The sequence below is a fragment of the Notamacropus eugenii genome, chromosome 5, assembly GCF_028372415.1.
Source record: "Notamacropus eugenii isolate mMacEug1 chromosome 5, mMacEug1.pri_v2, whole genome shotgun sequence".
In the NCBI taxonomy this organism is placed as follows: Eukaryota; Metazoa; Chordata; class Mammalia; order Diprotodontia; family Macropodidae; genus Notamacropus; species Notamacropus eugenii.
In genome coordinates this window covers 201,923,591-201,946,811 of record NC_092876.1, presented here as the reverse complement: position 1 = coordinate 201,946,811, position 23,221 = coordinate 201,923,591, and positions in this window count along the sequence as shown.

Sequence of the window (23,221 nt, the reverse complement as noted above, 5' to 3'; positions counted from 1 at the left end):
ACTGAAATTGTTGATAGTTTTCCCAGTAACCTCAATTCTGGCTTTTGATTCATCCAGCCTGGCATTTCACATAATGTGCTCTGTATATAAGTTAAATAAATAACAGTAAACAGCCTTACTGTACTCCTTGTCCAATCTTAAGCCAACCCATTCTTCCATGTTCAGTTTTCTTCGCAAAGATACTGGAATGGTTTTCCATTTCCTTCTCCAGCTCATTTTATGATGAGAAAACTGAGGCAAACAGGACTAGGTGACTTGCCCAGGATCACACAACTCTTAAGTGTCTGAGGCTGAATTTGAGGACAGGTCTTTCTGACTCTGGACCCAGTACTCTATCCATTGCACTATCAAGCTGTCTCACTCATCCAGTTCATCTAGTTCAACACAAACACCCATTTTACAAATCAGGAAATTGAGTCTCAGAGTACTAAAGTGACTGGATCAAGGTCATTCAGGTTGCAGAGACAGAATATGAATTTAGAATCTCTGATACCAATCTCATTGCTATTTCCACTATTACATGCCCCTCCCAGACTGGATAAATAAAACCCAACACTTTTACCTGAAATATCATTAAAGATGCCCTCCAGAAGAAGAACACAAGTAATTTGAAAGAGAAAAGATGAAAGAGAAAATTAATCTCATTGTACTATGCAACTACAACAAAGTAGTGGGGGGAAACTAGTAAGATTCTCCTCTCTTCCTTCCAAACCACAAAAATAGAGCAAGACTGGAATCCAGAAAAATCCAAGAACATTTAAATCTCTTCCAAGATATTTCCCAACCGTCAAGTAACTAATTCTAGACCAGCTACAGGATTGCTTTGTGTCTCCTGAAAAACTCTTAGAATACTAATAATCCCTTCCATTTGACCCACATGTTATCCTAGAAAATATTCTCTTAGATTTGTTCTCATTTAATCTTTGAATCAAATATAAAGCAGGGAAGGCATTATTAGCTGTGCAAACTAATAAACTAATAATGTAAACATTATTCGATGTGTAAACTGAAGCATACAGAAAAGAAGTGCAAGAGTCATCATGGTATTGTGGAAAAAACACAAGTCTCAAAATTTTGAGTCAATTCTTCCACTTAACAACCATGTGACCTTGGATAAGGTCACCTTTACTTCTCTGTGGCACAGTTTGCTTATCTGTAAAAATGAAGACATTAAACTAAGTAATCTCCAAAGTCTCTGGTATTTCTAACAGAAACCAGCCAGCATCCATCTCTAGCTTTCTGATCTGCTTCAGAACTGTAGTGGGCCTAGGCAAGACCACAGTATACCTGTATGACTCCAGCTCCTTATCTGTCACTTCAGCCCCGTGTTACCAGTTGTCTATTGAATATCTTTTCCTGAGTGTCCATTAGCATCTCAAACCCAAATGTTTGCCAAGGAGAAGCTTTGATGTACTTGAAACAATAGGCATACACTTTCACTTGGGGCTGAATAGTTCTCTGTCTAGGTTGCTGAGGTGGATAACTCCTCAGACAATCAAGGGCCAGGACATTTACTTAACTAATTATGTGCATTCTGAGCTGGGCTGATATTGTCACAAATTAGGGAATTGGGACTAACTGAGCTAACATGACATATCAATGTTGTTATCCGCAGGGCTCACTCCCAGCCCACCTCTACCCCAAGCTGGGCCTCTTGAGCTAACAATGGCTGGCATCCCACAGCTTCGCTGGCCAATTCACCCATCCCCCAACATCTGGAGATCTTGTAATAAGGTTTAGTCCTGTCTGGGAGTCCAACAGGATGCTTGGACACCTAGAACCTTTACAAGTAAAGGGTGAAGCTCTTGGGGTTTCATCATTGAGGGGATTTGAACAGATGGGCTTTGGTCATTAGCATACTAAGGTTGACTAGCTGGTTCCAACTGTTAATTTGTTGTTGCATATCTTGCAAGAAAGAATACAATGCTGGACTTAAGAGTCAGGAAGACCAGAGTTTAGATCCTACCTCAGACCAGATTGCTAGCTGTGTGATCCTGGACAAGTCACTTAATTTCTCAGCCTCAGTTTCCTCATCTGTAAAATGGGGATAATAATAGTACCTACTATGAACATATATAGCATTCGCAAACCTAAAAGCACTACATCATGCTAACCATAGGCATTATTATTATTACTGCTGTCTATCCCATAGCTCAAAACCAGACTGGTCCCTGTCCTCAAGAGGCTTATGTTTTAGTGAGAGACAACATATATTTAAGTAACAAAACGCAAAAATTTGAAGGGAGAATTAACTGGCAGGAACAGAAAAGACCAGTAGAAATCGGCACCTGAGCTAGTATGATAGGGGCTAAGGACATGGAGAGGTAAATGTGAAGATGAAAAGGGAATATTTCAGGGGTAGAAAACAGGCCTGCTGGAGATGGAATATCTTGTATGTGACCCTGGACAAGTCACTTAATCTCTGCTTGCCTCAGTTTCCTCAGATCTCACTTGGGGATATTAATAGCACCTACCTTACAGGGTTATTGTAAGAAGCAAATGAAATAATATTTATAGGAAGGACTTAGCACAATGCCTGATACATAATAAGTGTTACATAAATATTTATTACCTGCCCCTACCTTGAATCAGGTATCACTTGTTAAGTGCTGTGTGCCATAGCACCATGGGATACAAATCCCAAATGATACAGTTTTTATTTTCAGGAGGCTTCTATGCTATCCGAAGTGACATGATTGTATATGTGCACATACATACATGCAAGTATATGTACATGTCACCCTTGATAGAATATAAGAATATTATTATTCAGTCATATCTGATTCTTTGTGACCTCATTGGAGGTTTTCTTGGCAAAGACACTGGAGTGGTTTGCCATATCCTTTTCCAGTAAAAATATATAAGAATATAAGGGTACATGTGTGTATGTATGTGGGCATATATGTATATGTGTGTGCATATACATATATATACATGCATATGTGCATGTATAATGTATTAAAATAAACACATAAATACAAGATAATGGGGAAGAGTCAGAATGCAGCTGAGAGAGATTAGGTAAACCTCATGAAGAAAGAGCGTGTGAGTTAATTTTCTAGGAAAATGAAAATTTCACTGTGTCTCTGATATTGACAGTTTTTTCCAGCCCTTGTGAAAGGTAGAGCTAAAACCATGAATTTTTGTATTGGGAGAAAGATGCAGGAAGTAAGCTTCTGTTTTGTGGTCAAGAGTGGGAAGAGAGAGATCCCAGGGTTCCAGTTGTCCAAGGTTGGGAGAGGGGGAGAGAACAGTTGTCCTGAAGAGGTCCTTACCCAGAAAGACCATTTAGTGCCTTCTATTTTAATTTTCTTGCTAACCAGGTACTACAGATTTGGCTTATAACCCCACTGACCTAGAGCAGCTTACCAGAACCCTTGACCCAGCTCCTGCTCTGGAGGAAAGAGACATTAAGGGAAAAGATGGATGTGAATATGTCCAAGGCTTAAAAAGAGGGTTCTTAGATAAGTGGCATTGTGTAGTGAAAGGATCTATAAAGGCCTATAGTCTTGACTATAAAGGGTTATAGTCAAGAGACCTGAGTTCATATCTTGCCTCAGATAATGACTAGCTGTGTAGAATTGTATCTAGTCTGATTCTCATAAAATCAAGTCAAGAAGCATTCATTTTTTTGTCTCATCATTTTTTAGTCATGTCCAACTCTTCATGTTACCCCATTTGGGTTTTTCTTGGCAAAAGGGCAGAGATTGAACCAGAGACTCCCAGCGTTGTTTTCACCACACCATGCATGCTGAATTGGTCTCATTTTATGCCGAATGGGAATAATACTTGCATTACCTACTTCAGGGGACTTTGAAAGGAAGTTACTGGGTAAACCTTAAAGTTCTCTAGAAAATCACCATTCATTACTGCCATTATTCACTACTGCTTCATGAATGGAGCTGCGACAGAGGAAAGAAACTAGAGATGGAGAATGAAGTATCACATTTACCAGATAGCCTAAAGAATGTTTTATTTTCTTTCTCTGAGTTTCTTAGGGATAGTTCCTTTTGAAAACCCCAACATCATCTCAACTAAACTTGTATCCAAGTAGACCAGGCTGGACCCAAGAAGAAGAAACACACCCCAGGAAAGAGAGTGTGGTTCTACAATGGTATTAGTTATGAGGCAGAAGAAGAGCCAGCTTGGTGGGGAGTGGAAAAGGGAACCAACTTTGGGGGAAGGGAAGGAAGGGAGGAAGGAGGGAGGGAGGAAAGGAGGAAAGAAGGAAGAAGTCAGGACCAGCCTGGATAGGTCTCCCTTTCCAACAAGGAACATCCCAGGGGACTCTCATCATGGGGATATTAATACTACCTAGCTTGTAGGGATCAAAATAATATGTGACAGAGGTGTTCATAGTACAAAGTAACTGTGTGCCTCGTTTCTGTAGAACTTAAGATAATAACAATAGCTAGCATTTATAAAATACTTTAAGACCTGTAAAGTACTTTGCATGTTATCTCATTTGATCTTCACCACCCTAGGTAGTAGGTACTATTATTATCCTCATTTGACAGTTCAGGAAACTGAGGCAGATATTAGATGATTTGCCCGGGGTCACACAGCTGGTAAGGATATGAGGCAAGATTTTAATTCATTCTTCCTGACTCTAAATTCAACATTTTATCTACTATGCCACCTAGCCACCTATTTCTTTAGTTCTTACCCAGGAATCTGGAGAAATCCCTAGTAACACCCTGGCCATGATGGAACTAAAGAGAGAGGGAAAGAGGAAAATGGAGGAAGCATCATAGGCAAATCAGTGTCATCTCCAATTGCACAGTGAACACTCCCCAATGTCACGTAATAATCTGAACAGAGCCAGAAGGATCCAATAAAAGAACTGCAGAGCAGCTGCAAGCCAAGGTCAGAGAGCATTCATCTGTACCAGAGTAAATCAGAACAGTTTTGTGTTTTTCCAGCAGTACTCTTAATAGCCTGGCACTGGAAGCAGAGAAGGCAATTAGCGATGATTACCCAGGGCTGGGAATTAGCAAAGTGGGAACAGTGAAGAAGACTGGCAGAGGCAAGGGTAGTTCTAGGGCGTTGGCAAACACATCTCTGAGAGGGCTGATCGTGAGTCAAGGATGAGTAGAGAAAAAAAAAGGGAGGATGGTTTAAATTAGGATGTGAGTATCCAACAGGAAACTGCTCATTATCAGGTAATGCTACTAGAGCAAACTGACCTTATCTCATGAGGAAAGGCAGGAAGATTAAATAAATAAATTTAAATTAAATAATAAATAGCTTTAAATAAATTCTCAATCAAAATTTCCCAGGGACTAAGCACCCAGTAAGGTAAATAGATATAGTCAATATATAGTTGAACCCCAGCACAGAGGCAAAACATCCCAAGACTAATCAAGCTTGGTGGCCCCAAACCTCCATCTGGTGATACATGGGAGTACAAAGGATACTGTCCCAGAAGGAACCTGGACATTTCCACTCCCATAATCCCATCTGAGGCTCTTTGTGACTATTGTAGAAGCCTCCTAATAGGTCCTACAAACAGACTGGTCTTCATGGTGGGTATGATCCTATCACTTAGTCCCATGACACCTCCTTCTTTATCAAATAAAGGAAAAATAGGTATTGGAAGCTCCCCAAATCTGGTCACAAACCTCTGTTTTCAGTCTTATCTCACACTGTCCTCCTCTCATATATATACTTTACACTACTCCCCCTAGATCACTTGCTGTTCTCCTACCTCTGTGCCTGTGGTTAGCTAAACTCTAGTTCCATCTTGGTGGAATGCACTCCCTTCATCTACCTAGAGATATTCTGTCTATTCTTCAAGTGCCCCCTTGAAATGCTAGGCTCTCCATGAAGCCTTCCCTGGGTTCCTTCCCAGCTAGAAGTGATTTTCCTTTCATCTGATCTTAAGGAATTTTATGTTCATCTTTTTCACTTATATTAATACTCTAATTATTATTTATTTAAGTATGTATTATCTCCTTATGCTCCTCAATGACAGAGATCACGTCTTATTTATCTTTGTTTCCCTAGTGCCAGCACAAACAGCCACATAGTAGGCTTTTAATAAATGTGTGTTGAATAAATGAATGAATACTAGCTTGGTTTTGTCCACTTTTTTTAAGGGAAGGACAAATTATAACTGCCTGACCCTAAGTGGCCCACAAGTGAAAGGTTCTATCATCGTATGGCATTCCTGAAGTCAAAATCCCTCCCCTGAATGTGGATGACTTCTCTGATTGTTGTGGGTGACTACAGAAGTGTAACACAACAAAGCAAAGACAGGGGTTAATCCGTGACAGAAGTCGTCTGGCAGCCAGTGTGGAGAAACAAAGCTCTACAGAAGAAGGGACCAGAGCCACCTGACAGAGAAAGACGCAGCAGCAAAAGCAAACAGTAACCAAGCCTCTCCCTACTTCTTTTTCCTAGAAAACACAAAAATACATAGTAATAGTTTTCCATTGAATCAGCTCACCACAAATTTTAAGTCATGTTCATGCATTATCAAGGATTTAAAAATTACTTTACGAGCCATTTAAACCAAGCAGATAATTGAACCCCCTTGGGATGCTTCTGCTCTCAGAGGAGACCCAGGGCAGCCCCGGGAGCAGATAACTCCAGGCTCACTTCATGCGCTGGAATCTGTTTTGAAAATGGATTGTTCCAGGGATTCAGACAGCAGTTACCTTTGCCTCTAGTGCAACCTGTCTCACAGTAGCTAAAACTCTCCTTCAGAATGTCCTCTGAGACATTCGTTCCATTTCCTGACTCTGGGCGTTTTGTCTGGTTGACGTCCATACTTGGGACTCTCTCCTTCCTCATTTCTGCCTCTTGGCTTCCCTGACTAAAGTCCAGCCTTCTGCAAGAAGCCTTACTCAGTCCTCCTTCATCCTGCTGCTAATGGTCTCCCATCCATCCTGTCTATACTTTGTTGTACACAGTCATTTGAATGCTGTCCCTCCAACTAGATTATGAGCTCCCTTGAGGGCAGGGACTGATTTTTGACTTTCTTTGTATCCGCCAGCTCTTAGTAAAGTGTCTGGCACACAGTAGGTGCTTAATAAATTCTTGTTGCATGTAATAATAAAATTAAAATATAATAACAAATACCCAAATTAACTACAAAGGACATATGAAGGAAGGTACTATCTGTATCCAGAGAAAGAACTGATAAGTAGAAAGATGTTTAGAATGATTTTATATACATGTACATATTTGTGTCTTATGGTAGTCATTTCTAGGGTGGTTGAGGGAAGGGAAAAAAAAGAAATTTCTGCCAGGCCTAGAGGCCTGTGGGCTACCCAAGTCTTACCTTACCTCTCGCAGGTCTTCGGCTGGCCAAACCGGATACTTGTATGAGAGAAGAGACCTATCAGAGTCGAACAAGGGTTGAGCTTTATTCAGGGTTCTGGTTACAAGTGCAGGGGAATTCTTCCTTAGGAGGGAGAGAGAAAGATCTCCCAAGGAGGCAAAGATCTTACAATAAGAGATTGGAAGCAGAAGTGTAAGTGGGGAGAGAGGGGGAGGGAAGAGCGGAGAGAGGAAAAGTGGAGCCTTCTGTCCTGTCCACGCCCCTCCCGCGCTAAGAGCGCTTTCAGGCTTTCCTGATCCTAATTAAGCTCTCCAGCCGCATAGTTTGCACCTGAATACCGTGCCTGTTAGATAACAATAGGTGTGCCCAGATCCGGGACAATCTCGAGGGCGGGGAGAGCTCTCTCCCATCACGTTTCTCACGGGAAGAGGCGGAAATACACGAGATTGCTCGGTCTCACTCCTCGATTCTCTGGTGTTTATGGGGGGCCTCGTGAGAACTCTAAGATTTAGAAGTTCCCACCTTTACCCGCCCGAGACTGTCCACATGGAATTGAGCTTCCATCCCCAGCAAATTTCCATGACAGCTTTATTATATATTTAAAAGGAATAGCAAATTGTACATAATAGATGTGCAATGTCATGTGCAATCACTTTTTTGTTATACTATGTTATGGAGATACTTATTTTGTTACATAAATTACAAATAAAATAAAGTTAAAAAATTAAAATAAATGCTTGTTGATTTGAAGTTCAGAATTTTTACCTTATCTAGATTTCTCTACCATCTGTATATTTCTAGTTCATGGTATTTTCAAGACACTGATGCTTCCCTTCATCTCCCAATAACTTCTGCCTTCACATGAAAGAAGAAATGTATAATATCCTCTTCAGTCTGATTAAGATCAATCACTTCACTCCCACCCCTCATCCTCATAAATGGAGCTCAGCTGCATCTTCCTTTTTCCTTCCCCCTACAACAGTCTATAACCAGTTCCTTACTCGCTTCTCCTGTTTCTTGGCCCTTTGAGTAATGGGTCTTAATGGGGTCAATGATTTCCACCAAACTGACCTGGGCAAAGTACTAGTGCTAAATCACCAGGAAGTGTTTAGGTCAGCCGATCACTTTTGCTCCCATGACACCCCCCAGTCACCCAATTAAAATATTAAAAAATGCAAGTTGTATCTTCCTTCACCTACAAAGTAGGGAAAGTTTCTTCATCTGTAGCATGGGAGAGTTGCACCAGATAGCCTCTGAGATTTCTTGTAGTTCTATGATTCTATTAATCTAGGTTCAAGTCCCACCTGCCCTTTGTTGTTTGTCCTTCATTCTCCAAGAGGACCATGATATCAGGGAGGTGATGCCATGACACGCAAATGAATTGGATTTAAGTGAGGGAGGGCTGTACAAAGTCACTAGCCTCAGTTTCTCCTCCAGAGTCATCTGGATCCAGTGGCTAGATATGGCTCAGGATGACTGGAGATGCCCCCCCTTTACTCTTTACATGCATGACCTTCACCTCAGATATTTCATCTAGACCATCAAGCTAATACATGATGATCTACTGTAATAATTCAAACCTGGGGTTAAGAGAAACCATTCTTTTTGTTTTCCAACCTTCAGCATGGCCCTCCAAATGGAAGGTTCTGAAACGATCTGTCCCAATGCCGAGAAAAGAAATCACCTCTTTTCTGTGACCTGTTTTGAATCTTGCTGAGATAACTAGAAATAAATATTAACGGCATGTTTTCTTTTCCTCCACTGAACCCTCATTGTGAGGTGAGGGAATGTTTCCAGTAGGCCCATGCTCAGCTAGCAGATCTGATGCCAGGTCTCACCAAAAGGCAAATCTGTTGTGATTTGATTGACCCATATCACATTTCCACTTCATACAAAGACCAATGGAATTTATTCTCAGGTCCCCACTCTTCCAGATACACAGAGACAGTAAGATCTGAGTCTAATGGAAAGAAATCAGAGGAAATAACACAAAACTAAAGAAGACTTTCTAAGAACCCCAAATCACCAAACAGGCAGAAGCCACTAAATTCTTGAGCTTGTCCCAGAATGATGTCTACGAAATGCTCCCTAATGATGCTGCAGCATCATCACAAGGAGGCCAGCCCTGGAAGAGCACCAGTAGCAGTGACAATTTAATGTTATCTTTCATTCTGCTCTTCATTTTCCCTTTGACTATAATGGAGAACAACTGGCTCCAGACTACTGGCCTTCATTCCTCCTTCACTTGTATTTGTCTACTTACTTGTGACATTGACAGATCCTTTTATAGTTGAAGAGGAAAGGGAATGGGATGATCACATCATAAATTTAGAGATTGAAGAAACCTTAATTCTGTGATCTGTAGGGAAAGGAGTGATTGAAAATGGAAAAGCAATGGAAATATAAAAGAGCATGGAAATTTATTTATGTTATCACCAAAGGGTTATTGTACCAAAAAAGATTTGAGATCATGTCACAACATTATTTCTCAACTCACAGACATCAGTCTTATCCCACACTCCCACATATATCATTTGATTTCCAAAATTCTGTAATGGTATAATCCTATAAAACTTAGTCCCAGGAATTAGCTATGACTTGCCCAAGGTTATGCATGCAAAGAATAAAAGGTAGGGGTGAGGGGTATCTCCAGTCATCCAGATCTATGTCTTACCACTGGACCCTGATGGCTCCAGAGGAGAAAGTGAGGCTGGTGACTTTGCACAGTCCTCCCTCACTTAAATCCAGTTCACTTGAATGTCATAGCATCACCTTCCTGTTGTCATGGTCCTCCTTGAGAATGAAGTACAAGCAACTAAGGGCAGCTGGGATTTGGACTTAGAGGCTATCTGGTACAACTCTCCCATGTTACAGATGAAGAAACTGAGACCTCCAAAGAGATGAAATAACTTGCCCAAGGTCAAATGAGTGGTAATTATCAGCAGCAGGATGTGAACCTAGGTCCTTTCCACTGCACCACTCAGATTCAGTACTGCACCAGCTGCCACCCAAGGTTTAGTACTGCCTGGTTGAGGCTCTATTTACAGAAGCTATTGACAGCAGAGACTCCTGGATTAGGGAAACCTGCAGAGAGCCATTATCTGACTCTCTGAAGTTCAAATCTTGGGTGTCTTGAATGACTTTCTCCAAAGCCATCACTAAAGATAAAGGGGTTATAACCTTACAACGCTGTCTGAATGCTAGCCAATACCTTAGTTTGCCTCGAAAAATCATCAGCTAAATTGACATCATCTCCTGTTTTCATTATTGCTGCCTATCTTCTACTAGATTCTGCTATTTGGGGACTCAAGAAATCCCTGAAAAACACAATGCTGCAATTATTTCTGGCCCAATGTACAGATCAGAATAAATTACAAAGAATACGAGTTAGATACTATGAGGAAAACTTTCTCAGATAGGAAAAGGAATCCTGGGGGAGGAGGAAAAATTAGTACCACTTATTTCAGTTGAGTTTCTACATTCATCATTCCAACACCAGACATTTAACCTTTGTCTTCCTTGGTATTGCTACGTAATAGAGAATTTTAGACCAAAAGGAAAATGAAGTGCGTAAATTTTATTTTCCTTCTGACTGGAAAAATACTGCCAAGGCAGACAGGAGAAATGTTAAAACCTAGTAATGTTTTGATTTTGCTTAGAGCTGGGCTTAACTCAGCTCTTACCTCATCAAGGCTTACAAACATACAGAAGGCCAACTCTGTGCTAAACACAATGACTTGGAGACTGCATTAATGAAAGGGAGTCGCTCTTAAGGAGAGCACATTTAATAGGTTGTTTCCTTGAATAGTCAAGAGCTAAAAAAAAAAATTATGAAAACAATATCAAGGGACAGACTCGATGAGCCAAGTGAATAACACACTTCCTGTAAGTTAGACAATAATTATTGGATCCATATATTAATCATCAAGGATACACGTGACTCACTGCACCATTGTTCAAGCCCTCCGTGGTGGCACAGAACCCTCAGGTTTTCTGAAGTTGGGACTAACCTGGTCCTTGAAGATGAGGGCTTGGTACGTTAACTCACTCTTCTGGCAGGAACTGAGTAACTATTTGTTGAGTATTTTGAGAGCGACTTGCTATTTATACATGGCATGGTGTAGATACCCTCTGAGATTCTGTGAGTCATCTATGCCCCATATGACTGATGAATTTTGGGTGTGAGTCTTGTTCTCTGTCCTATTATCTCTTTTACTAATGACTCCAGACCATTACTAATTACACCTGTTCATTTTAGTATCATAGATTTAGAGCTGCAAGGAAACTAAGAGGAACTTATTTCTAATCCTCTCATTTTACAGATGAGGAAACTGAGCCACACAGTAGTTAAGCACCTTGCCCAGAGCCATGAAAGTGATAGTAGTAGCAACAACAGCAGTAGCAGTAGCGGCAGTAGTAGTAGTAGTAGTAATGCTAGTGGTAGTAGTAGTAGCAGTAGTAGTAGTAGTAGTAACAACTAGCCTTTAAATAGCACTTCATAGTTTTCAATACACTTTATAAATATTACCTCATTTTATCATCACTGCAGTCCTGGGAAATAAGTGCTATTTTTATCCCCATTTTATAGGCAAAGAAACTAAGGCAGATCAAAGTTAAGGGGAATTTGCTCAGAATCACACAGCTATTAAATATGCGGCAGGATTTGAACCTGAATCTTCCTGACTCCATAGCCAGTGTTCTGTCTGCCTAACTATCACACCTCTCAGACTGCTGCAGTACTGATTCCATAGTATTGTCACATTTACCTTTTCAGACCAGGAAAAAATATGACCAATAAAATAAACCATAAGCTACAGTTCTGATGCTTTATCCTGGAGTTGAAGTGACTCTATTTAAGGAGATGCCAATGAAACAGAAGTTGTGGAATGTCTAACCAAGCTAAAAAGACTGTTAAGTCTGGGGTCAGAAATAGACTGAGTTAGTATTAGAAATGGGAAGAGAGGAACACAGCTGAGGCCATGGACGAGGTATGAAAGGGGAAGGCTCAAACCACAGACACAAAAGAGTATTTAGGTGAGTTTAGCATTGCAATGATTGCAAATTAGCCAGCATTTTGTAATAACCAGGCTACCATGTACCAGAGAAGATGGAAACAAGCAACCAGGTGAGGTTTTAGGGAGCTTTCCATGACCCAGCTGGGTACTCCTTCGTGTTCTGCATTGTTTGACCACAACTATCCTGGGCTTCTGGGAAAGCTCAGAAGTCGTTTCAAGGACATGGTTTTGTTATCCAAAGTCAAGGCCCTTCTTAAAATGAGGTGCTCAGAATGGAACATAGTACTACAGTAGACATTTGACAAAGATACCCAGACTAGGATTATCACCTGCTTTCTTCTGGAAGTGATTCTTTTAATTCAACCTAAAATAGAGGTTTTTACTACCATGTCACTAATGAAGAAATACTTAACAAGCATTTATACGTGACTATTATGTATCAGGAATTGTGGTGTGTGTGAGTGTGTATACATCATATATATGGGTGTATATACATATATATAACACACGTGTATGTGGCTGTGTTTTCTCTAAAAATAACTTCTTACCTTTACTGCCCCTCTAGAATCTGATTATTTTTGTTTTTGTTTTGTTTTAGAGCTACTATATCTATTGGAACACTTCTACCTAGTTAGAACTCAGGTCCCAATCCCTGTCCCATCCCGTGGAGCATGACAATATACTTTATGGTCCCTTTTCTTACCTCCATGCTCCCACCTGCCACTTTTCTGCCTCCCTTTCACTGCTCTTTTCAGTGACCTCACCTCTCTGCCTGTCTGCCATCTCAGATTCCTCCCAATTAATCTAATTCCTTCCAGAAATTTCCATGAATGACAGTTGCTCACCATTCTACCTCCCATCCCCAACACACACACACACACACACACACACACACACACACACACACACACATACTGACATTCCTTTTTTACACATTTAAAGATGTTACCATTATCCCAGCACATAGTGTACTGATATAACTACTCAAAATCAAGATTAATGGGGCCATAGTTCCTCGCCTGGAACCCACTTTCCGGGGAGACCTCCATCTCAGACTGTGTGTGTTTGTAGTGGCTGAAATGAATCAAGACCAAAACTAACTCGATTCACTCAACCCCAGCAGTTTTCCTTGGGGCCAGCGCAACATAAATGGTACCTTCCGGTAGCACAAATGATAACTTCTAGTTCAAGCCCTTTCCAGGAGCAAACACAGTGAGCTTCAGCAGGGAAGCCCGCAAACTCAGAGGGTAGAATCAATAGCAGAAGAGAATACAACAGATGTTTCATTGAGCAGGTGGACAGGAAGGCACCTGCTGCTTTAGAGATCTATGAATAGCAAGAGGAGAGGTCAAAATGGGAGTTTTTCTTTTTAACATTTCCTTTTTTTTCTCTGCTGCTTGCCACGAGCTCATGACAGAAAATCCCCACAGTTGGGTTGGCCCCTGGACACCGGGTCCAGAGATCTGGATGGCATCCTGGTTCTGATGTTTACTGTGTGATCCCAGACAAGTCACTTAACCCTTTTGAGACTCAGGGAGCATCCTGTCAATATAATTACTGATGCATGTACCCCCTACCTCACTGGGCTGTTGTGAGAAAAGTGCTTTGTTAATCTCAAAAGGCAATTATCATTAATATTATGGAAATTATTATGGGTCCCTCCTTTGTGCATTCAGCATTTTCTGTCTCATCTTACTTGTGCGTGTGATGTACATGAAGATCAAGAACCCTTCTTAATTATCCCCATACCTCCTGCATCACCTAGCACAAAGCTCTGTACACAGTAACAGATATATATAGATATATACATATGTGTGTATATACATATATATGCATATATACATATATGCGTATATATGTGTGTATGTGTGTGTGTGTGTATATCATGTGAGGAGGCTAGCTAAGGCTTTGCCCCAGGACACCCTGATGTAAAGGGCACTTGTTATTCTTTTGGGAGGACTAAATAAGTATGCTTAGGGCCTAGGTGTATGTGTGTGTGTACGTGTGTGTGTGTGTAGCTGAACTTGTAATTTCATCAGCATGGGGAGTTTGTAGGAAGAAAGTACTCCTCCAAACTATAGATTCATACCCTCTCTGTCACATTTAATTTTGGAGAGTTGGCCAGGGGCACTGAAAGGTTATGTTTCTTTTCCAAGATCATCCAATCAGTTCAGGTAATAGTCTTGAGCCCAGGTCTTCCTGACTTTTGGTGCTTGCTTAGCCAGTAAAACTAGTTAGAATGGGAAGTTCCTGGTTGATAAGTTTCCTTGGCTGCCCTTGCCCTGACTGAAGCCCCTGTTCAGCTCCTTCTGGGCCCAGCCTCATCCTGCTTCCTCCACCCCTTGGCCTTCCCAGCAGTAGCTTCATAATCTACTAGGATCTCTAGAGATCTGAAGTCTGCTTCTCTCCTAAACTCCGCTTTTCCTGAACGTAATTTGTGGAACTTACTCCAAGCACCAGGGCAACTCAATGGCACAGGGCTTAGAGACAGGAAGAGTAAATCCAGCCTTAGACACCCTGTGTAAGTCACTTAACCCTGTTTGCCTCAGGTTCCTCATCTGTAAAATGAACTGAAGAAGGAAATGGAAAACCACTCCAGTATTTTTGCCAAGAAAACTCCAAACGGGATCACAAAGAGTCAGACATGACTAAAACAGCTGAATAACAAAAACTGCAAGCATCAAAATTACAAGTTAGGGTTCTAAATAGTGGGCACACATTTAATGACTATTTGTGGAGCTACTTCCCCAAGCTATTCTCACACTTGAAGGTTGGGTCCCCAAAGGACCACTAGTATCAGGTTTCAAGGGTGTGCCCTGGGGGCCATGCTTCTAAAACTATAGCTCATGAGCCCCCACCAGTGAATTTCCCATTAACAATCAGTAGACACACGTAGCTCTTAGCAAAAGCATGTACTAATACGACACAGTAAGAATAGTAGCTGTGAAACATTCCCCCACTTAATCTGGGGCATGCTTTTCCATAAATATAGATAGTATCTGTGGGATATGGGACCTATCACAATTCCTGATACATAATAGTCATGTATAAATGCTTGTTAAGTATTTATTCATTAATCTTTCTTACAAGTACAATGAATAAGCCTATGGGCCATAGAGACAGGGCAATCAAAGCAGTGCTTAGAGGTCCAACATACACAAACACGCACATATACATATGCCTATGTATATAAAATTTTCAAGTATATCTTGGACCAAGCTCTCTCATTCTCTCTCTCTTCATATATGTGTGTTTGTATATGTATGTATATATGCGTGTGTGTGTACATGCATATAGATATAGATCTATATACACACATACATACATACACATAAAATATGTGAATATTTTTATATATTAGATATACTATATACAAGTATACATATATGTATATTTTAAAATTTAAATATTTTAAATTTATAATGTACTAAATACGTGCAATGTGCATATACATGCATTCATTCTTTACACTCAACTTGTTAAAGTCAGGCCTTTTATCTTCCTTTGAAACTCACATTGGTGCTCAGTTGATGTTTGTGGATGAGAGTAATGACAGCAAAGAGGATCTACCCTTAATAAATTGATTGACCCAAGACATACTAGGAAAAGATTGTAAATCAGGCTGTTCTTGTGGCTTTGTCTTGATTAATGATATATGCAACTGATTAGATTATTAATCAGGCTGGGCCAAGGGTAGCTGAGCATTGAATTTGGTCTTGAAAATGTTTACAAAAGTGGTGGTGGTTGCGTACGTTCTATTCATTTTGAGATACCATAACCCATCTTAGCCCTAAACTGTAAGTCATTTAGTGATGTGAATATCACGGATGATTGGAACCATTCTCACTAAGAAAACAGCAGGAAATCTGGAGATCAGAATTGTAATAAGAAGGACTACATTTAAGAATCAATCTGAGTAAAAATCACAGTAAAGACAGCAAGATGAAAAAAGAAAAAAATAAGGAGAAAATGGGAGGGATGAGCCTTTTCATTGTGATATGAAACCAGTTGATTCTGGAGAACCTCTGATAAAGTAAGTACTGATAAGATCATGTGGCCATTACATCTTCTGTTTCAATCAAACTCTCTTGCTAGCAGTTACTACATGTGACATTCCATCTCCCACCTCCACACCTTTGTCTATATGATCGCCCACCTACCCACTCAGAATATATTCTCTCTGTATTATGGTTGCTTAGAATCCCTAACTTGCTTCCAAATTGAATTCAGGTGCCACTTGCTACATGAGACCTTTGCTTATCCTCCTGGTGGTGTGTGTGTATACACACACATGCAAATATACACATATACATATATAACATGTAAATAAAAATACAAATATTACGTATACACATATATATGCATACACACACAGACATATATATATATATATATATGTATATATATATATGTAAAATCTTCTTGTATATCTTGGGCCAAGTTCTCTCATTATCTCTCTCTCTCTCCAGTCTTCTTTCTCTTCCAACGTACTATAGGACCTGGGGCAGCTAGGTGGTGCAGTGAATAGAGCACCAGTGCAGGAGTCAGGAGGACCCGAGTTCAAATCTTACCTCAGACACTTGACACTCACTAGCTGTGTGACCTTGGGCAAGTCACTTAACCCCAATTGTCTCATCCTACATCATCTCCAGTCATCCTGATGAATATCTGGTCACTGGATCCAGATGGCTCTGGAGGAGAAGTGAGGCTGGTGACCTGCACAGCCCTCCCTCACTCAAACAAAGTCATGTCATCATTTCTCTGATGGCATGGTCTTCTTTGGCTGTAAAGGACGAACATACTATATGACCTAGTTACATTGGCATACTCCAAGTCCCTGGAAAGACCCTCCCTCTCTTTCTCAGAGCTTTGCACTATCTCTTCTCTGCCTTAGATTTCTCTCCTCCCTCACCTCTGCCCACCCGCTTCCCTGACTTCCTTCAAGATTCGTCTCCAAGTCCCGCAGTCTCCAGGAGGTCTTTCCTGATCCCTGCCAGATTACACTTCATCTACTCTGTCTATATCTTGTACGTACCTTGTTATTTATATAATGTGTCCCCCTCTAGAATGTGAGGTGCTTGGGGATGGGGACTGTATTTTTGTCCTTTTTTTTTTGCATTCCTAGTACTTCATATGGCATCCAGCATTTAATAAATGCTTACTAACTGGGGAGAGATAAGAAATTGTTATAATAATCCAGGCATTCTGTGATGATACACGGCAAAATCAGGGTGGGGTAGTGAGAGATAAAAACAGTGATAACAATGAAAACAAAAATAAGTGGTATTTACATAGTCCTTTATAATTCAGTTCCAAATTGCCTTCTTTGTATTATTATCATATTTGACCCTCAAAGAAAGGAACATAAAATGCATCTAGAAAGAAAACTCCAAAGCCTTCCTCTGAAAAGGAGAGAGGGAGAGCTCCATGGCCCCTACTGTCTCCTAGGTTCCTGAGAATAAACATATGCAGAAGGAGAAAGAGAAATAGAAGGTGGCTCTAAGTCCAGATGTCCAGTAGCATTGCAGGCCCTTGACATAAACAGGGACATTTGAGAGAGAGCTAGTTTGGAGTGAGGAAGATGATGGTTCACTTTTGACATGTTAAGCCTGACATACTTCAAATGGAAACCTTTGGTAAACAACTGGTAATACAGAACTCAAGACAGGAGAGAAATCCAGCTGTAGATGTGAACTTGAAAGTCATCACCATAGCAATGAGGAGTAACTAGGTAGAATAGCGGATAGAGCCCCAGCCCTGGAGTCAGGAGGACCTGAGTTCAAGTCCGACCTCAGACACTTACTAGCTGTGTAACCGTGGGTAAATCATTTCACCCTGTTTGCCTGAGCTTCCTCATCTGTAAAAATGATCTGGAGAAAGAAATGGCAAACCACTCTAGTATCTTTGCCAAGAAAGCTCCAAATGGGGTCAGGAAGAGTTAGAAACCAATGAAACTACTCAGCAATAGTGGTATAGCAATCATAATTGAAGCCCTCAGAATATATCGTTCTAATGGGGGAAGGTGCGGAGGACTAAGACTGATCTTCAAGGGGCTCATATTCAGGCGGCAAAAGGAAGAAGAAAGACAGACAGAGGGAGGTAAGTTGGAGTAGTGGAAAGAACATTGGACCCAGAATCAGTAGAAAGTTGTGCTTAAATCTCAGCTCTGGCACTCTGGATCCTGGGGAAATCTTTTAATCTCACTGAGCCTCAGTTTACTTATCTGTAAAATAGGGACAATAATGCTTATGCCCAATCTACTTCACAGAGTTTGTGGTGAGGAAAATATTTCATCAGTCTATAGAAATAAGAACCATTAATGTTAAGAGGAGAGAATAGGAAAAATCTAGTAAGAATAGAAGTTACTTGAGAATAGGAATAATTTCTTTTTTTGTCTTTGTAGTTCTAACTTTCAGGAAGTTACCACTTAATAGATGTTTTATTGAACTGGGATGAAGAGAAGTGGAATAGACCTAAACCTCTGATTTCATTGGTATTATAGGGAAATTGGGACATTCTCTCTACAAGTCAAATCTGCACTCCCCCAACTTATGGTCTTAGAGAGCTGGGGGAGGGGAATGGAGGAGGGGAAGAATGAGTAGTAAAATGACTTGTCTAATAGCCAGTTCATGCCAGAGGTAAGCCTTGAAGCCAAGTCTTCTTGACTCCCTGGCCAGTGATCTCTCTCTTATAACACAGTGACTTCAAGTCAGTCCAATCCTGTCATTTCCCTCAAACATCTCAAAACATTGTTTCTCCAAAAAAGCTGTCTGGTATTAACCATTCCTCAGATCAGTGGTGTTGAGCTGAAATAGAAACTGAAACCTATATACTGAACCAGTATATAAAGATCCTCACAGGCAGCATATTGACTTAGAAAACCATATATTCACATTATCTATGTTATATTGTATTTTTATTTATTTTATTAAATATTTCCTGCTTGGGTAACACTCCAAGAATGTTGGCAGCATATTAGACACCTCTGCCCTACCATCATTCTTTGGTACTTTTATGTCAATAAGTATGTGTTACTTTGACCTTTTTACAATATGCTTTCATAATTGTTCTTAAGTTATTTTCATTGTGCATGGTTTGTCTCCCCAACTAGATTGTAATTACAAAGGGCAAAGACCAAGTCTTTTATTCCTTTTCTGTCCCCCCACAGTATGTAGGTCAGAGCTAGAAACATAGTAATCAATCATCTCACAGTTGTGAAGCACCTACTAAGTACAGGCATGATGTTAGGTATATAAAAATTGAATAAAGTACTCCCTGTCCTCATGGAGCTCACAATCTAAGGAGAGGAATGTGATATAGATAGAAATAACCAAAATGCATAGTAAGTTCTCCAGAGGTAGGAGAAGAATGCCATGTGGCATTTGAGGAGGGAAAGGCCATTACTGACTACATGAATCTGGAAAAGCTTAATTGAAGAGGTGGTATGAACTGAGCTTTAAAGGATGGGTCAGATCTGAATGGGTAGAGGACTTTCCAGGGGAAGGGAATTATGTGAACAAAGGTATTCTGATCAAAAAGCGTGGGATATATTTTGGGGTATGACTAGGACAGGGGTGGGGAACCTGCAGCCTCGAGGCCCCATGTGGCCCTCTAGGTCCTCAAGTGCAGCCCTTTGATTGAATCCAAACTTCATGGAACAAATTCCCTTAATAAAAGGATTTGTTTTGCTGCACTTGAGGACCTAGAAAGCCACATGTGGCCTCAAGGCTGCAGGGTCCCCACTTGTGATCTAGGAGTTCAGCTTTACTGATGCATAGAGGGATATGTGTGGAATAAGACTGATAGACTGTGTAGAGCCTTCAATGCCAAACTAATGAGTTCAAACTTTACCCAGTCAGTAATAGGGAACCACTGAAGAGTTTAGAGCAGTGGGGTGCTACAAACAGGCCTGTGCTAAATGCTAGGTAACCCTCTTGAGCAAAATATGCCGGGGAGGGGGGTGGGGAAGAATGGAAATCCCCTCACATTAGCTGAACTAGCACTAGTACAGGGCATGATGAACTGCCTACAAGTAATTGCAATTTCTGAAATATTTTTTCCAGCCAAAGCATTACCAAATCATTTATTCTTTACCAGGAAAAATGTCGTCTGTGAAAGTTAGAGATGATTTTCCTCCCTAACATCCAAGTAATGCTTCTGGTGACTTATTTATTTATTTGGTTTTGAAATTGCAATTTCACAGAACTACCTTGGGGGCAAGGCCAAAAAAGAAAAAATGAAACCATTAATGAAACAGATAAAACAGTAGCAGCATTAACCCCTCCTCCAGAGGTCTACTAATATCAGACTGTTTGGCTGAGACTTGGATTTGTAAAGCCCTTGGCTTAGGAGTCATCGGGGGCTATTTGCTCCACAGTTGAAGTAGTGAGTAAACAAAGACCTTTTATGAAGGATATTTTTAATGCCTGTATTAATTAGTTTATTATTATTTAAGACTTGCATATTTAATGCCTATACAGGTCCATCTGTAGAACTCAAGTTTGGGGAGAGCAAGTGCAGGAAAGGAATGTGAAGGGATGGAAACCCATGGAGTGAAACTGAATGAGGAGGAAAATCCTCTGAAGTGTCCATCAGGTCTGACCCAGATGCTTCCCCCACCCCGTTCTTCAACAGTCCACGCTGCCTACACACAGGACTGAGCGAGGATGGGCATAGGGGACCCACAGGGCAGACAAGTACAATTCTCTGAGCATGGTCACCCAAGGTGTCAGCATCAAGGATGAGGGCTTCCTTGGGATGTGTCTAACAGAAGCTCAGGCCAGGTTTGTTTGCTGACAATGTCTTCTGTCTCCGCCGATGAGAGCGGGCTACCAAACTGAACACTTTAATGAGCTACTCCCCATTAAGCAAAGAGACCCGCTGTGTGAGGAACCAGAGCTGATGGCAAGGCCTGGGAAAACCGTAAGAGAAATTGGCAAGTTGCAGCATCTCACTCCTGTCAGCTCATTAACAATTCCCCTGGGTTCCAGAGGCAGCTACTTAATTCCAGAGAGAACCCAATCAAACAAAGACAGCCAAGGAGATTTGTTTATTCCTTCTGGTGGCTTATCACAGCTCGAGCAGAAGAAAATTGAGAGGCTAGGTGATGATTGCCATAATTGTAAGGCTATTTTTCACCTTTCTTTCCTCATATTCAGTCACCTGAGCTCAATGTGAGTTACCTGGCACCCTACCTCTAGGGCCACCTAGGAAAAGTGAGGTGGTGCATCTCCCATTGATAACCTTTACAGGACATAGTTTCCAATGAGATCACAAGATCGTAGATTTAGAGCTGAGACAGATCTCAGAAGCCGTCTAATCCAATTGTAGCATTTTGAAGACGAGGAAAATAAGACCCAGGGGAGTTAGAGAACTTACTCAATCATCAAGCATTTATTAAACACCTACTATATGCCAGACTCTGTGCTGAGCTCTAAGCTTACAAGGACAAAAATAAAACAGTCCTTGCTGTCAATGAACTGAGTCAGGGCAAACAGTGAGAATATGCAAAATTTATAGAAAATAAAAACAAGATAATTTTACAGGGAAAAGTTATTGGCAGCTAATCAGGAAAAAGTCTCATGTAGAAAGTGACATTTGAGCTAGCAAATTAGGAATGCTAAAAGGTGGAAGTGAGTACATCCCAGGCATAGGGAAAAATCCCTGCAAAGATTAGATAGGATTAATAAGACTTAGCAACTAATTGGATATGGGAGGAAGTAAGAGAAGGACTCTAGGATTATTCTGAGGTTTTGAATCTGGATGACTAAAAGGTCAGTGGTATACCAGACAGAAATAGGGAAACTGGGAAGAGGGATAGTTTGAAGGAGGGAAAATAAAGAAAGAGATTGGTAATTTAATTGGCATACGAAGCACGTGGAGAAGGAACCCTGCCCCACCAACCCCACCTCCCACTAAAATCCTGCAATTTAAAGTCTTAGAGGTTACCTGGGGGCTCTGAGAGGCCAAAGGACCAGTGATACAGTCAGCATATGTCAGAGACATATCTTGAAGCTAGGCCTACCTGACTGCAAGGGCACTTCTCTCTTCATAGAACCACATGGATTCTCTTGAAATTGACATTTTTCCCAAACCACAGGTCCCCTTTCTGGCCGCAAGACTGACATTCATTGCCCTGATTCTTCCTAAAACATAGCCCATAGTGGGCTGGGAGCTTTTCCCATAGGTAGGTAGATAGATGAATGAATGAACAGATGAGCAATGAGGCTCTTTGGAGACCCAGCCCGTGGAATATAGGTATGCAATTTATCAAAATTCATCTCCAGTGTCAGGTCTGCACTGCTTCCTTTGCTTTCAGTTGTTTTTTTTTTTTTTAAAGTCTGCAGCCCCCGAGGGCTAATACACTCAATCTTAGCTGCATAGGCAGTTCTTGATAATGTCATAGAGAGTGATACAGCAAAAGACGGATGCTTATTTAGAGTCTACAGGGACAATAGCTCCTCTCTAGTCAGAGCTAGTCAGATTTATGTCACTGAATCCATTTTTTTTTTCTTAAGAGGAAGAAAGAGGAAGGCATCTATGCTTCCTCTGCTCAGTCAGATAGAACTATTAAAGTACTGCAGATGGAGAAAAGGGAATAAAAACCAAGGAAAGAGGAAGCTGGAGACTGAAGACGGTAGCTGCATTTAGATTGGGGAACCAGGAGCTGGGTTTTACCATCACTAGCCAGACACCAATAAATCTGTGTGAAAGGATAATCAGGCACCATCCAAGGGGAAGAATGATGCTCTAGCTAGCTGCTTTTCTCATAATCAAGGAAAGGAACTAATCACCATGAAATCAACAGCCAAAGCATGTGAAAATCAACACTAGAGGGAGAGGAGGGGGATTAATCCAATCCAATCCAATTCAGAACGTTATAGAAGAGGGGGAGAGGGTGTAAAAAAAGACAAGAAGTCTG